Source organism: Plecotus auritus (assembly GCF_963455305.1).
Source record: "Plecotus auritus genome assembly, chromosome: 4".
Classification (NCBI taxonomy): domain Eukaryota; kingdom Metazoa; phylum Chordata; class Mammalia; order Chiroptera; family Vespertilionidae; genus Plecotus; species Plecotus auritus.
The window spans coordinates 71,516,556-71,529,393 of record NC_137775.1 but is presented as its reverse complement, the minus strand read 5'-3'; the positions used below and the strand labels follow the sequence as shown (position 1 = coordinate 71,529,393).

General features: G+C 37.1%; 1 protein-coding gene across 5 annotated transcripts in view; it reads left to right on the top strand.

Moving 5' to 3' along the window:
- ADGRB3 (adhesion G protein-coupled receptor B3) overlaps nucleotides 1–12,838 on the top strand; it is a 724,811-nt gene that overhangs the window by 569,959 nt on the left and 142,014 nt on the right. The gene's annotated exons all lie outside the window — the stretch shown is intronic.

Sequence of the window (12,838 nt, the reverse complement as noted above, 5' to 3'; positions counted from 1 at the left end):
GAACTTTTCTCTATAAGCTATCATTTAAAAAATCAAATGTACTTTCCAATAAATAGGTTATTTTGATATAATAGTTATTTGTAAGACATGTATAGTTTAAGTTTTTTCCACCAAAGCCTCCCTTCCCATCATTGTTTACCATCCAAACACTCTTGAGTGATGCCCCTCATTAGAATATGGAAAGCTGCATGTTCTTCAGCAGGAAACATGCATATAGAACTGTTTTATGTTCTGTGGCAAAGTTTTTACAAGTTTTGAGACAAATAGTAAAATAGAATTTTCCACAAGGTTTGCTACATATTACAGTGTTTATTGTCTGAATCATTGTTGTCCAGTAGAAATATAATGTAAGCCACATATGTAATTACTAGAGGCCCAGTGCACAAATTCGTACACCAGTGGGGTCCCTCAGCCTGGCCTGCAGGATTGGGCCAAAACTGGCTCTCCAACATCTCCGGAGGGGTCCTGGATTGCGAGAGGGCACAGGCCAGGCCAAGGGACCCCACCGGTGCATGATCGGGGCCGGGGGAGGGATGCAGGAGGTTGGCCAGCTGGGGAGGGACCGAGGGAGGGCTTCAGTGAGTGTCCGGCCCATCTCACTCAGTCCCAATTTGCCAGACCCCAGTAGCAAGCTAACCTATGGGTCGGAGCGCCTTCCCCCTGGTGGTCAGTGCACATCATAGTGACTGGTTGACTGGTTGGCTGTCTGCCCCCTGGTGGTCAGTGCACGTCATAGTGAGCGGTTGAGCGGCCTTAGCATATCATTAGCATATTACGCTTTGATTGGTTGAATGACTGAACAGATGACTATATTATGCATATTAGGCTTTTATTGTATAGGATAATATCTTAGTAGCCATATTAATGAAATCAAAAGAAACAAGTGAAATTAATTTTAATAATACAGCAGGTCCTTGCATAATGTTGTTCTGTTCAATGTCATTTCTATATAACATTGAGATACTGTAGGAACTTAACTCTTTTTCATATCAATTAGCCTATGGCAAAGTCGATTTCCTTATACAATGTTTTCCTCAAAGTCAAAGAACCAATTGATGACAAATGAGTACTGATTTATGTTTAACTCAATATATCCAAAAGTTGACCTTTTAACACATAATTCTATTATTTTTAATATTAATACAACATTTTTACAATATTTTTGTTGAATCTTAAGAATCTGGGTGTACTTTATACTTACAATACATTTCAATTCAGACTAGCTTCATTTCAAGTACTCAATGAATATCGTATTATATAGGTATATATGCTAATAATATTTGGAAACTCAAATAGTCACAAGAAATTATATTCCTCTTGCCCGTTTTGGCTTTCCCAGGTTTCCAATGTCCCTGTTTTATATGGAAATACCTGCAAATATGAGGAACATAAAAGGCAAGATAAGACAGGTCTAGTTTTACTTTTCATTTCTGGTTATAAAAAATGGTTGGGATGGGCTTAGTTAAAAATAAAAAGTTTGGTGTCATTTGGGTTCTCCCCAGGTAATCAACTGGAGAATAGATTGCACCTGGTTTGGGAACCATCCTGGTTCTCTTCCAGATAGGCTATGCTAATTTTTGCTACTGCAGTTATTGATGCTTGTGGGAAGGAGCGGGTTGTAGGTGGTAGTGGTGATGAACAATATGAGAGATTATTGGATTTCTCTTATGCTATGTTAGTTTTGCTTTACTAGCTCTGAGTAGATGATCTTGCAAGCCTAAGACAATTCACTATAGAGTGGCTAGGTCGAGAAGAAATTGTAAAACACTGGGATTTTACTCTTGATTATTCTCAGGGGGGAATAATCATATAGTTGACTATGAAATATGTACTAGATTAAATTAAATTAACCCTATTCCATTTTAAATGTGAAATAGCAGTATGTGAAATGCTATACCTGCTTTACTGTATTTGGGATTAATGATTTCTAACAAAAAAAAGAAGAGAAAATTTTCAAAAGGTATCATTTGTATTTTTTTTTCTGTAGAAACTTCAGGGAAGTGTTTTAAAAATGTAAAATATTGACTGGTGGCTACAGTATTTTATCAAGGTTGTGAGTTAAGACCCTATTGCTGCTGTGAGTATTTTGTAATTGATCAGACTCCTATATTTGATTTCCCTGGTAAGTTTTGATTGATGCTTTAATATTCCCACCTGAAAAAATAGAAACATCTGAGAGAGCTTTCTGATGAACAAGTGATTTGGTACTGCCTCTGAGAGTTGTCATGGCTAGTTGTGTGAAAACTGGTATTTGAAGCTGATGTCCAGAATAGTTTTGAAGTGCCATACTGGGATCTTTCTCGGAATTGCTTGTTGAAACGTAATTGACTCAATTATCTCACTGTGGAGCATCTCTGTTTCTTTTGAGTTGGGATAGAAAGAAGCTGAAATAATCCATTGTTAAAAAATATGATGTATTCAAAATTTTAAGCTATAGATTCAATCGCTGGCAGCAGAGTAAAGAATCTAATGCAATACCTTAAATCTCTTTTAAAATTCAGTTATAAATTTAATTATAACTCACTTCATTATTTTCAAGCTTTCTCGTAAAGTGTCATTGCCCTTTAATCTTTGTGCATTTATAATTTCAACCAGATGTTCATGTACCACTCAGATATTGTTTATTTGTCAAGACTTTCCTTTGTACCTTAAATATGAAGGTTGAGCCTTATGGTACTATTTTGCAGAAAGCAAAGATTATTTTGGAAACAAATACAATCAGAGGATAGTTTTCTTAATCATAAAAATATATATCTGCTTCTTTCTAAAATACTTTGAGATGATTTATTATATTGAAGATTTCATAGTATTCTTTTTAACTGATGGAAGCCAAATTTGGCAATGCTCTTGGGGGGTTTTTTTTTGTTTTTGTTGGCTTTTTGGGGGAGTTGAGTAATGGTGGCCACCCAACAACTTTGAAATGCTGAGTAGACAGTCTCACTACCAGGTTATAATGAAAAAAAGTCAAGTCTAGATTCTGTCACACAGACAGATATTTTTTAGGTAAAGACTTATAGCAAATCAGGAGCAAAACCTGTTCTGTAAGCACAATGAAATTCTAGGTCTTTCTCATTTTAGGTACTTTAGCCATACCTTGTATGCAACATTCACTTGAGGTGGACGTAGGAACACTCTGAAAGCAGAATTCTGTGACCTTCCATCACCATGATTCAATCAGAAATCCTCCTAGTCTTATAAAGCTGTGGGCCCATCTCTAAGAGGTGCAGGATATAGGCCTCAATGGAATCTTTCATAGAGTCCATTCAGGAGTAAGAAGTGTTTAACTATATTAAGCTAATTTACATAGCCTTAATGCCTTTACTTCTACCAAAGGGAGCCCATTAATACATTCACCATAATGATTAATCAGACACTAGTTCATCACTTTTTACATTCAGTTTGATATGAGTACAATGTTGATTGTGCATAGCTTTACCTAGATAAAAAGGACTTGCAGTTGCCACCTGGAGTATGGCCCTTTCCAATATAATACCAGCTGGAAATAAAGGTTAAACTAACCAGTGCATATATAGCATCATAATGAGAATACTCAAGTATCATAAAATAAATTACAAACAGCTTGAAAATGTTAAACATTTTGAAAAATAATATTCAAATTTGAGAGGACAAAGTTAAACACTAAACTTAGTCATAAGAAGACCTAGCAAAGTTCTCATTGACAGATCAAGGGAAGCTTTCTAAATTATTTTGGATGGGCATATTCTTAGCACTATTTAGGAGGAATTTAGCTTATGGTTCTTTATGTATGGGTCATTGAATTACATAATGGGATGTGTTTTTCAGTCTTACAAAAAATACAAAAATTTTCTGTGTTGGAGCACTTCTTAAAAGTCACATATTCTACAAAGTTTTCTTACTTAATCTGTGCTTACTTACCCTTTCTGAAGTGTTGTTATTTTTTTGTTCTGTAGTTTGTATAGGGATAGTTAAGATGGGCCAAACTAGAAGGCTGTGGTCATTGTAATGGGAGATGTTTTTGTGTTGTAAGAATTGTGTTGTTGTTTTTTTAAATAAAATCTTGAATTTAAATACCTTGAATTGGGTGAAGCACTCTCTAACTCACCTATTCCCCCCATGACTTTCTTTTGCCAGAGACACAAATTTTTCACACATTACTTACATACCTGCTTCTGAATGTATATGTGTTCAAGTTCTGAGAAGGAATATCGAATATGTGTTTTCAGCTATCCCTATGTTTCTCCTTATACCCTGTGACACAGTCTGCCCCTCCTCTTGGAATTCAGTGGTCTTCATGCTTCCCTGGAGGCATCTATCTGTCAGGTGGTGATGGTTAAGAACAGGCGCCTGAAGCCAGATGGACCTAAACACCCTACATCTACCGCTTGCTTCCTAGTGGTATGATCTTGAGCATGATACTCAGACTCTATAGACCTTAGCTTCTTCTTAGTATCTCCCTTGCAGTGTTGTCAGGATTACCTGAGCTAGTACATGTGAAGCACTTGGTAAGCACTTCTTAAACAGTAGCTGTGATCATGTTGATGATAATAATGATGACCCCTAGATGTACCTCTCTTCTGAACGTCAGATTTCCTAGTGATCAATTTTCTGCTCATCACTAAATTTACAATTCATGTCCCTGCTCCACACTCCAACGTATTGTATATAAATTGACTGTTTTCTGTAGTCTCCAACCTAGTTATAGAAGGTGGAACACTGAGAGTTATCCTTGATTTCTCCTCTCTCACATAGCAAATCTAATAAACCTGTGCCAGTTGTACACTCATGTATTTCTCAAAGTTGGCTTTTGGCCTCTACCAGGTACTAACAATCGTGTTCACTAGTCTCCCATTTCCAGCATTATTAAACCCACTCTCTGTCTTATAGACCAAGTGATGAAGCTAAAATTCAACTCTGATCACTGTACTTCCCTGTGCAAACATGTATTGTTGTCTCACTTCCCATAGAAGTGATTTTCAGACTGTGCTCAGACAAACAGTGAAAAATGTTTTATTTCTCTATCGAAGTTTCTGTTCACTGATTTGCATTAACATATTGGGGCTCAAGTACAAATTTTATGGAGAAAGAGTTCGGTAGCTTATAACACTTGAAAAGCCTTGAACATGACTTGTGCTGACTTCTCCATTCTCATTCTGTTTTACTAACTTTGTTTACTACACCAGCAACACCAAACTGCTTACAGTTCATCAAAATCATCTGTGGCTTCCTGTTTTGTTTTTGTTTTTTGTTTGTTTGTTTGTTTTGGCTACCCTTCAGCCCACAGGGTGCACTGCTACTCTCGTCCTCCCTACCTGGCTTCCCAAACGCTTTCATCTGTCTTGTGTACATTCTCTGACACTCTGTTCAGTCCTTTCTGTCACTTTTAGAATCCCTCCTCTTTCCTCCACTTTCAGCTACACCAGCTCTGGGGATCCATGATTTCTAGTGTGTATCTACAATCTAGTATTATATTACTTGCTTTCAACGAGACATTTCTAGAGCAGGGATAGATTATATTCATTCTTAAATTTATTGGCAACATACAGTCTGAGTACAGTTAAGTATATAATAAATTTTTATTGAATGAATAAGTAAATGCATTTATTTAAATTCATCATTTGGGCTTATACCTATGGAGCTAATAGATGCAGTTAATTTTACAAGGATTAGGGTCCCCAACTCTGACAGAATCTGAGCCAATATGGTGATAAAGACAATGGCATGCTTTAAGGGTCATCTAGTTCCTGATTTTTAGTAAAGAGACTTTGAAACCAAACAAATATTAATATTTTCACTTGTAAATCATGTTAAACAATGTTTATAACCTTCAAAAGAAATGTACTTATTCGTTATTTCTCTCACAGAAGTCATTTCTTGCTAATAATGACCCAAGTGTGTGTTTATTATATCTCAGATGTGTGTATGATCCTAATGGCTGAAGCTATAGCCTCCTATTTAGATTATTAAAATCTAATTTATTGACTTTCTGTGATGGTTGTAAAAGGATTTGATGTAATAAGCTTATGTGTGACTCATTTGAGTCCATTTTGAGTTATCTTACTAATTCTGGATTCCTGAAAACCTTTATCATACCAAGGAACAGAATGGTTACTTAGTTTATTTACCCAAGCTCTCAGAAATGCAAAATTATTTTGTCCTATTGTTATGGGTTCACCACAAGAGACAGTGGGGTTAGAGAGACTTTTGGCCCACTTTAACCTTCTTGTCCCCTGATTCTACATTTTCCAGTTTTGCATGGTAAGAGCCAAAGATAACATTATCAAAGGGAACTTCAAAATAGGACAAAAGATCAATATTAAGGATGGGTTTGAAACAAGCCAAGAAGATAAAAGTGGAATTATTTAACAACTAGAGGCCTGATGCACAAAATTCGTGCAAGAGTAGGCTTTCCGTCCCCCGGCTGCTGGCACTGGCTTCCCTCCGGGAACTGGGCTTCCCTCGCGGCCCCAGCTTCATCCAGAAGGTCATCTGGAAGGACGTCTGGTCTAATTAGCATATTATGCTTTTATTATTATAGATAAGAAGTTACTGAAAGGGTTTGAGATATCAGGAGCCGAATCACCTTGCGGGACAGGGAAGCCAGCTTGGACATTAAGTGCGTGTCCTTAGGTCACATTCAGAGGCTAGGCAAAACACCCAAAGAGTGAGCACTCCTTCAGCTGGGAGAAGTAGAACACAAGTGTCAGGCTTTATGCCACAGAGAGTGTCAGTCTGTTTGATTACCTTCTGTTCCTTTGTCCTCAGGCAGCTGTATGAAAGTGTCCTCTAGGCAATGGAAGGGGACTCCTTGATTTGGCCAATTCCTAGTCTCCATGCCCACTCCCTTTAAACCTAGCCTTCATGATTTCTCAGTTAGACTACCATAGTATCCTTCTAACTTTGGTCTGCTTTAAAATTTGTTTGTGTTAGCTCATCCTTTATGTGGGAAGTGTCCACCCAAGGTTTAGTCCATGTATCCTGCAGACCAGAACAGCGATCCTTTGGCAGTCTCTGAAAAGGCTTCTGCAGAGAGAAAAAGGGGCCAAAGCACTTTGAATGCCTTCTTTGGAGCAACTAAACACAATTTCTTCACATAGGTGACTATTGGGTACCAGTATGTAAAAAACTAAAGCATGAATCAAATCACTCTTAAGCTAACAGGACATTTTATGAATAGAAGAAGCTAAAAGCAGCTAACAAATGCCCAGTGCATGATACAAAGCTGGCTGCCTTTGTAGAAGAAAACTTCTTAAAGTACAGCAATAAATGTTAAAGCCTCTATTAGAGAAAGTCTGTGTAGCCTCATCCTAAGGTATTGGGCAAAAAGGTTACATCTACCATAGAAACTAGGGATGGCAGAGTCCAGCTAATCCCCTGCTGAATTCACCCATAAAGGCCTTTTTTTAAAACCTCTATGCCTCTGGTCCTATCTCCATCCTAAAAGTTGGATTATTATTATCATGCATATTAGATCATAAGCATTGCTATAACAAAACTTAGAACTAAAGGACAAATGCTAATGCCTATTACTAGAAAGAAAAAACTGTTAGGAGATTAAACTGTGTTTTTCACTTCTTTTGTGATGCCAGTCAGTTAATTTTAAATCTTAAACTTTAAAGAAAGAAGTGGGCATAGGACTGAGCTGAGTCTAGGTCTTAACTATAAAATTTTACAGTATGAAATTCAAAGTAAGGAAATTAAAATATTAATAGCCATCCTAGGCTTCTAGTGGACTGAATCAAAGATTTAGGTTACAGTTGTACTGAAAGGAGAAATGATTAGCTTTAACTGTAGAAATATAATGATAACTTTTAATTCATCAACATTCATAATACGGGCCTGTATACATGGTCTGTGTTAAACTATAATACACATGGTTTTTATATATTCCTGTAGATATGTCTTTGGTAAATGATAAATCAGTATGTGCACATAATTAGGTTGACAAAGGGATTTTGAATGAACCTTATCTCTGCTTTGCATTCTTATTGTTAATTAAATTCATTGGTATTTCAAAGTCATTTTTCCTAATGGATAGGAATGTATATTGGTTTTACAAAACATAAATTAGTTATATTTGTTTTTTTAAATATAGGTACTTTTGTTTCTTTTTATTAGAAATAAGAGGATCTAATTTCTCTGTTTAGAAACATTTGTTATATACCTTTCTAACTTCCAAAATAAAGTTACAAAGTGAATCCTGAATACCTATGGAGGAAATATCCTTTTGAGAAATGAAAATGGCAATCTGTATATGTTATCTATTGCTGCATAACAAATTACCTTAAACTTCATGGCTTAAAAACAATAATATTTATAAACCTCACCATTTCTGTGAGTCAGGAATTTGGGAGTGATTCAGCTGGGCAGTTGTGGCTCAGCATCTCTCATGAGGTTGCAGTCAGCCCTGTGAGAGGCACAGTCATCTGAAGGCTTGATTGGGGCTGGAAAGTGGCTCATCATTTCAGGTGTGATGAAAGCTTCACTGATTCTAAATGAAGCTTTACCATTTACTGGCCAAATGACATTTGTCAAGTTTGCATAACCATTCCTCACAAAGCCAAGTGATCTATATAAATTGTAAATCAGATCATGATACTTGTCTGCTTAAAAACCTTTAGCTAGAATAAGTGCAACTTCCATTATACCTGGGATGGTATCCAAACCCCATAACATGGCCCACAGGCTCCTGCATGACCTGGCCTCTTAGTACTTCTCCCACCTAACCACCTCATAGTCATTATTTTTCCTTTCCTTCACTATATTCCTGCCATGCTGGTCTTCCACTAGGATTAGCCAAAAGCCAGGTGACCATGAAATGTGAAAATTGAACTGGAATGCCCTGAATTCCCCGGTTCTTGTCTCAATGGTTTCGAAGAATGAAGCCACGGACAAAAAGTGATAGGTGAAAAGTACAGAAACTTTATTGCAAGCAGACACTACCTCTAAATTCTAAGCCTAATTCTAAATTCTAAGCCTAAGACCCTGTCCCTCCTGGACGGACAGAGGGGCCCCTGAGAAGGGTGACCATTGCTTTCTTTGTCTTGAAGCATTAAATAGGCTGCAGTTCTTTGTCTGAACCTGACCTCTTCTTATTGGCCATTTTGCTACATCGAGTTAGTTTTCAAAGCTCAAAGCCCACGTGGTGGTCCCCATTTTCTCTCCCCCTTATCTTGTTGGTTGGAGTCACTGTTGATTTATCTAATATCTCTCCCAGTGGTGTTGGCAGAGAAAGCCTTATTGTATGGCCCTCCCAGCCACTCAGGTCAGGGCTGCTTTTGGCCTAACTTACGGTCACTTTAATTGCTCAGGCCCAAGATACCCCTGTTTATGGCCGTCTTAATTGAACAAGCCAGATATATTTCTATTTGCCCGTGGCATTTCTTTATTCTCTGTACAAGTAAGATAAACACCCTGGTGCCTTCAAGTTTCCATTATGTATTCCTTCCCATGGACCATTTTCATTCCTAAAATTTCCTAAGCTTGCCTAATTAAGCTAGCTAGCTACCCCTTTCAACCAGATGCCTAGTTTGTGCCTATTGTCCTTGTGCAATTATTACAATTAATTAATTATTAATTGCAAGTGTCCTTGTGCACTTACAAAATTGTCTCATCAGTTGTATGCTTTGCCTAGCGTATAGATCTTTCCCATGCCTCAGGGCTTTCTCACATATTTCTTCCTCTGCCACAGTTATTCTTCTTTCATCTTAGGCTAGCCTTGTTAATTTAGACATGTCCTGAAGCTCAAATATAATCTTCTCAGAGAGGAGAAGTGCCTGAGAATCTACCCATTTGACACCATGCATAGTTATCCTATATAATAAAACCCTAATATGCAAATTGACGGAACAGCAGAATGACTGGTCACTGTGACACACACTGACCACCAGGGGGCAGATGCTCAATGCAGCACCAGCAGCAGTGATTGGGGGGTGGGACCAGTGGGCAACACCAGGCCACCAGCCAAGGCGGGTGCCAGCGGGGGGGCCCCAATCACCCTGCCCTCCAGTCACCCCACAGATGTCCCTGAGCACCAGCCAGGCCTAGGGACCCTCCCTTATATATTGGGAACATCCTCTTAGATTTAAAAATTAAAAACTGGCAAGGCTACTCTAACACAGAAAAAACAAGATGATGCAGTGATGACATTCATGGACTCTGGCTTGCACATTTTGTGGTCAGCCCTGATTCTGACACTTATAACTGTGTGACAAAGCCAATTACTTAACTTCTCTCTGCTTCAGTTTTTCCACCCATAAGATGGGGAAAATGGTACTACTGCCTCAGAAGGATCATGTTATGTACTACTTTTTATAATCAGGGCAAAAAAATGTAGCTGCCCATACAACAGCAGATGCCTTTCAACCTGTATGAAAAGTATGGTCACTGGTTCATCCAGAGTCCTGGATTGCGAGAGCAATGTCCGAAGGCTGGGTTAGGCCCAACATCCCCCGAGGGGTCCCAGATTGCGAGAGGACGCAGGCTTGGCTGAGGGAACCCCCCCACCCCCCCACCCCCATGCATGAATTTTGTGCACCGGGCCTCTAGTTACAATATAATTGACTATTTTCCCCATGTAATTTATATCCTCCTGACATTTTAATATCTGGCAATTTGTACTTCTTAATCCCCTTTTCACCTATCCTCCTAGTCCCCTTCCATCTGGCAACCATCCTTTTGTTCTCTATATCTACGAGCTGTTTCTGTTTTATTTTTTTTTTAGATTCTGCATATAAGTGAAATCATATTGTGTTTGTCATTCTCTGTTTGAATTATTTCACTAAGCATAATACCCAATGAGGTCCATCCTCATTGTTGCAAATGGTAAGATTTTATTATTTTTTTATGGCTTAAGTACTATGCCATTGTATATACATACCACGTCTTCTCTGTCTATTCATCAATCAATGGATACTTAGGTTGCTTCCATACCTTGGCTGTTATAATTAATGCTGCAATGAACGTAGAGACCATCTTATCTTTATTTAAGTTCAGAAGGGAAGGGAGACTATGTGCTTGATTTACACTGCATACCCTGTACCCAGCACAGTGCCTGACACACAGCACCAGGCACTCATTAAGTATTTTTAAATGCATGAAGGAAATGTCAAACCCTCAGTTGTTGTTTCCTAATCTAACAGTGGGGAGGGGATGTTATGAGGATCAAGAGAGATTAGACCTAGGACAGTATCTGGCACACAATAAACTTTTGATTGAGGTAAAATTTACATAAGGTGATAAGCACAGTGAACAATGTGCTGAGTTTTGACCAGCATATACCTGTGTAACCAACATTATAATCAAGATATGGAACACGACCATCACCCTAGAAAGTTGTCTCTTCCAGCCAACCCCCATCCCTCTTGGCAACCATTATTCTGATTTCTGTCATCATGTGTTTTGTCTATTCAGAAATTTCAAGTAAATGGAATCATATAATGAGTAACTTTTCATTCTGGCCATTTTCACTCGACATACTGTTTTTGAAATGCAACCGTATTGTTGTATGTATTAGTAGTGAATTCTTTTATATTGCTGAGTATTATTCTACTCTAGCAATATACCACATTTTGTTTATCCATTCTTCAATTACTAGACATTTAAATTTTGGGGTTTGTTTTTTTGTTATTAAGAATAAAGCTGTTTTAAATTTCTTGTAAAATTTTTTATGGGCAAGTATTTTTATTTCTCTCAAGTAAATACCTAGGAATAGAAATGCTATGTTAAAGACAAGTTAGAGTATTTTAACTTAAAACAAAAGGAAACAAAACTGCTGAACAGTTTTGCAAAATTGTTGTACCATTTTATACTCTTACCAGTAATCTATAGCAGTTCTGGTGTTTCATATCCTTGCCAACATTTCCATTTACATTTTCCTAATAACTAATAAGGTTTAGGACCTTTTCAGCTGCTTATAGCCCATATTATATCCACTATTGTGGAGTCTCTGTTCAAATCTTTTCTACCTTTTACATTAGGTTATCTTTTTATTATTGCTTTGTAAGTGGTTTTGAAACTAAACTATTCTGGACAAAAGTCTTTTGTTTTATATAATACATATTTAACATTTATACATACATATTCTTTTATCTCAGTCTGTGGCTTGCCTTTGCATTTTATTAATGGCATCTTTTGCTGAATAGATGTTTTTAATTTTGTTAATCTAGTTTGTCATATCTTTTTTCATAGTGTGTATTTTGTGAGTCCTCTATAAAAGATCTTTGCTTATTCCTCAAGGTCATGAAGGTGCTATTCTATATTATCTTCTCTAAGTCTTATAGTTTTAGCTTTTATGTAAATCTATGGTATATCAAATTAATTTTTGTGTACAATATTACATTGGCATTGGGTCTCACTATATTTCAAATGGATATCTAACTGTTCTGACACCATTTGTTAACAAGACTTTCCTTTGCCCATTAAATTGCTTTGGAACCTTTGTAAAAAATCAAATTAGAGTAAATCTGTAAATCAGAGAATTTTCGTTCTCTAACTTTAATCTTTTTTGGATTATTTTGTCTAAGCTAGATCCTCTTGTCTAGATTTGCTAATCTAGATCCTTTGGATAGCCAAGTAAATTTTAGAATCAACATGCCAATTTCTAAATAAAAGAAAAAGACTCTTGCAATTTTGTTGGCATTGTATTAAATTTCCAGGTTAATATAGGGAAGAACTGATATCTGTATTTAATAACTGTTACTATTAAGTTAGTATCAGTGGGCATGGATTGGCTTCATGAAAGAGAACCATAAAGGTTTTGTGACCAATTGAATAAGAATACCGAGAAAGAAGGGATCATACCAATGACAGTGTTCTTTTGGGCTGTGACATGATGTTCGTATTTAAACTGAAGACATAG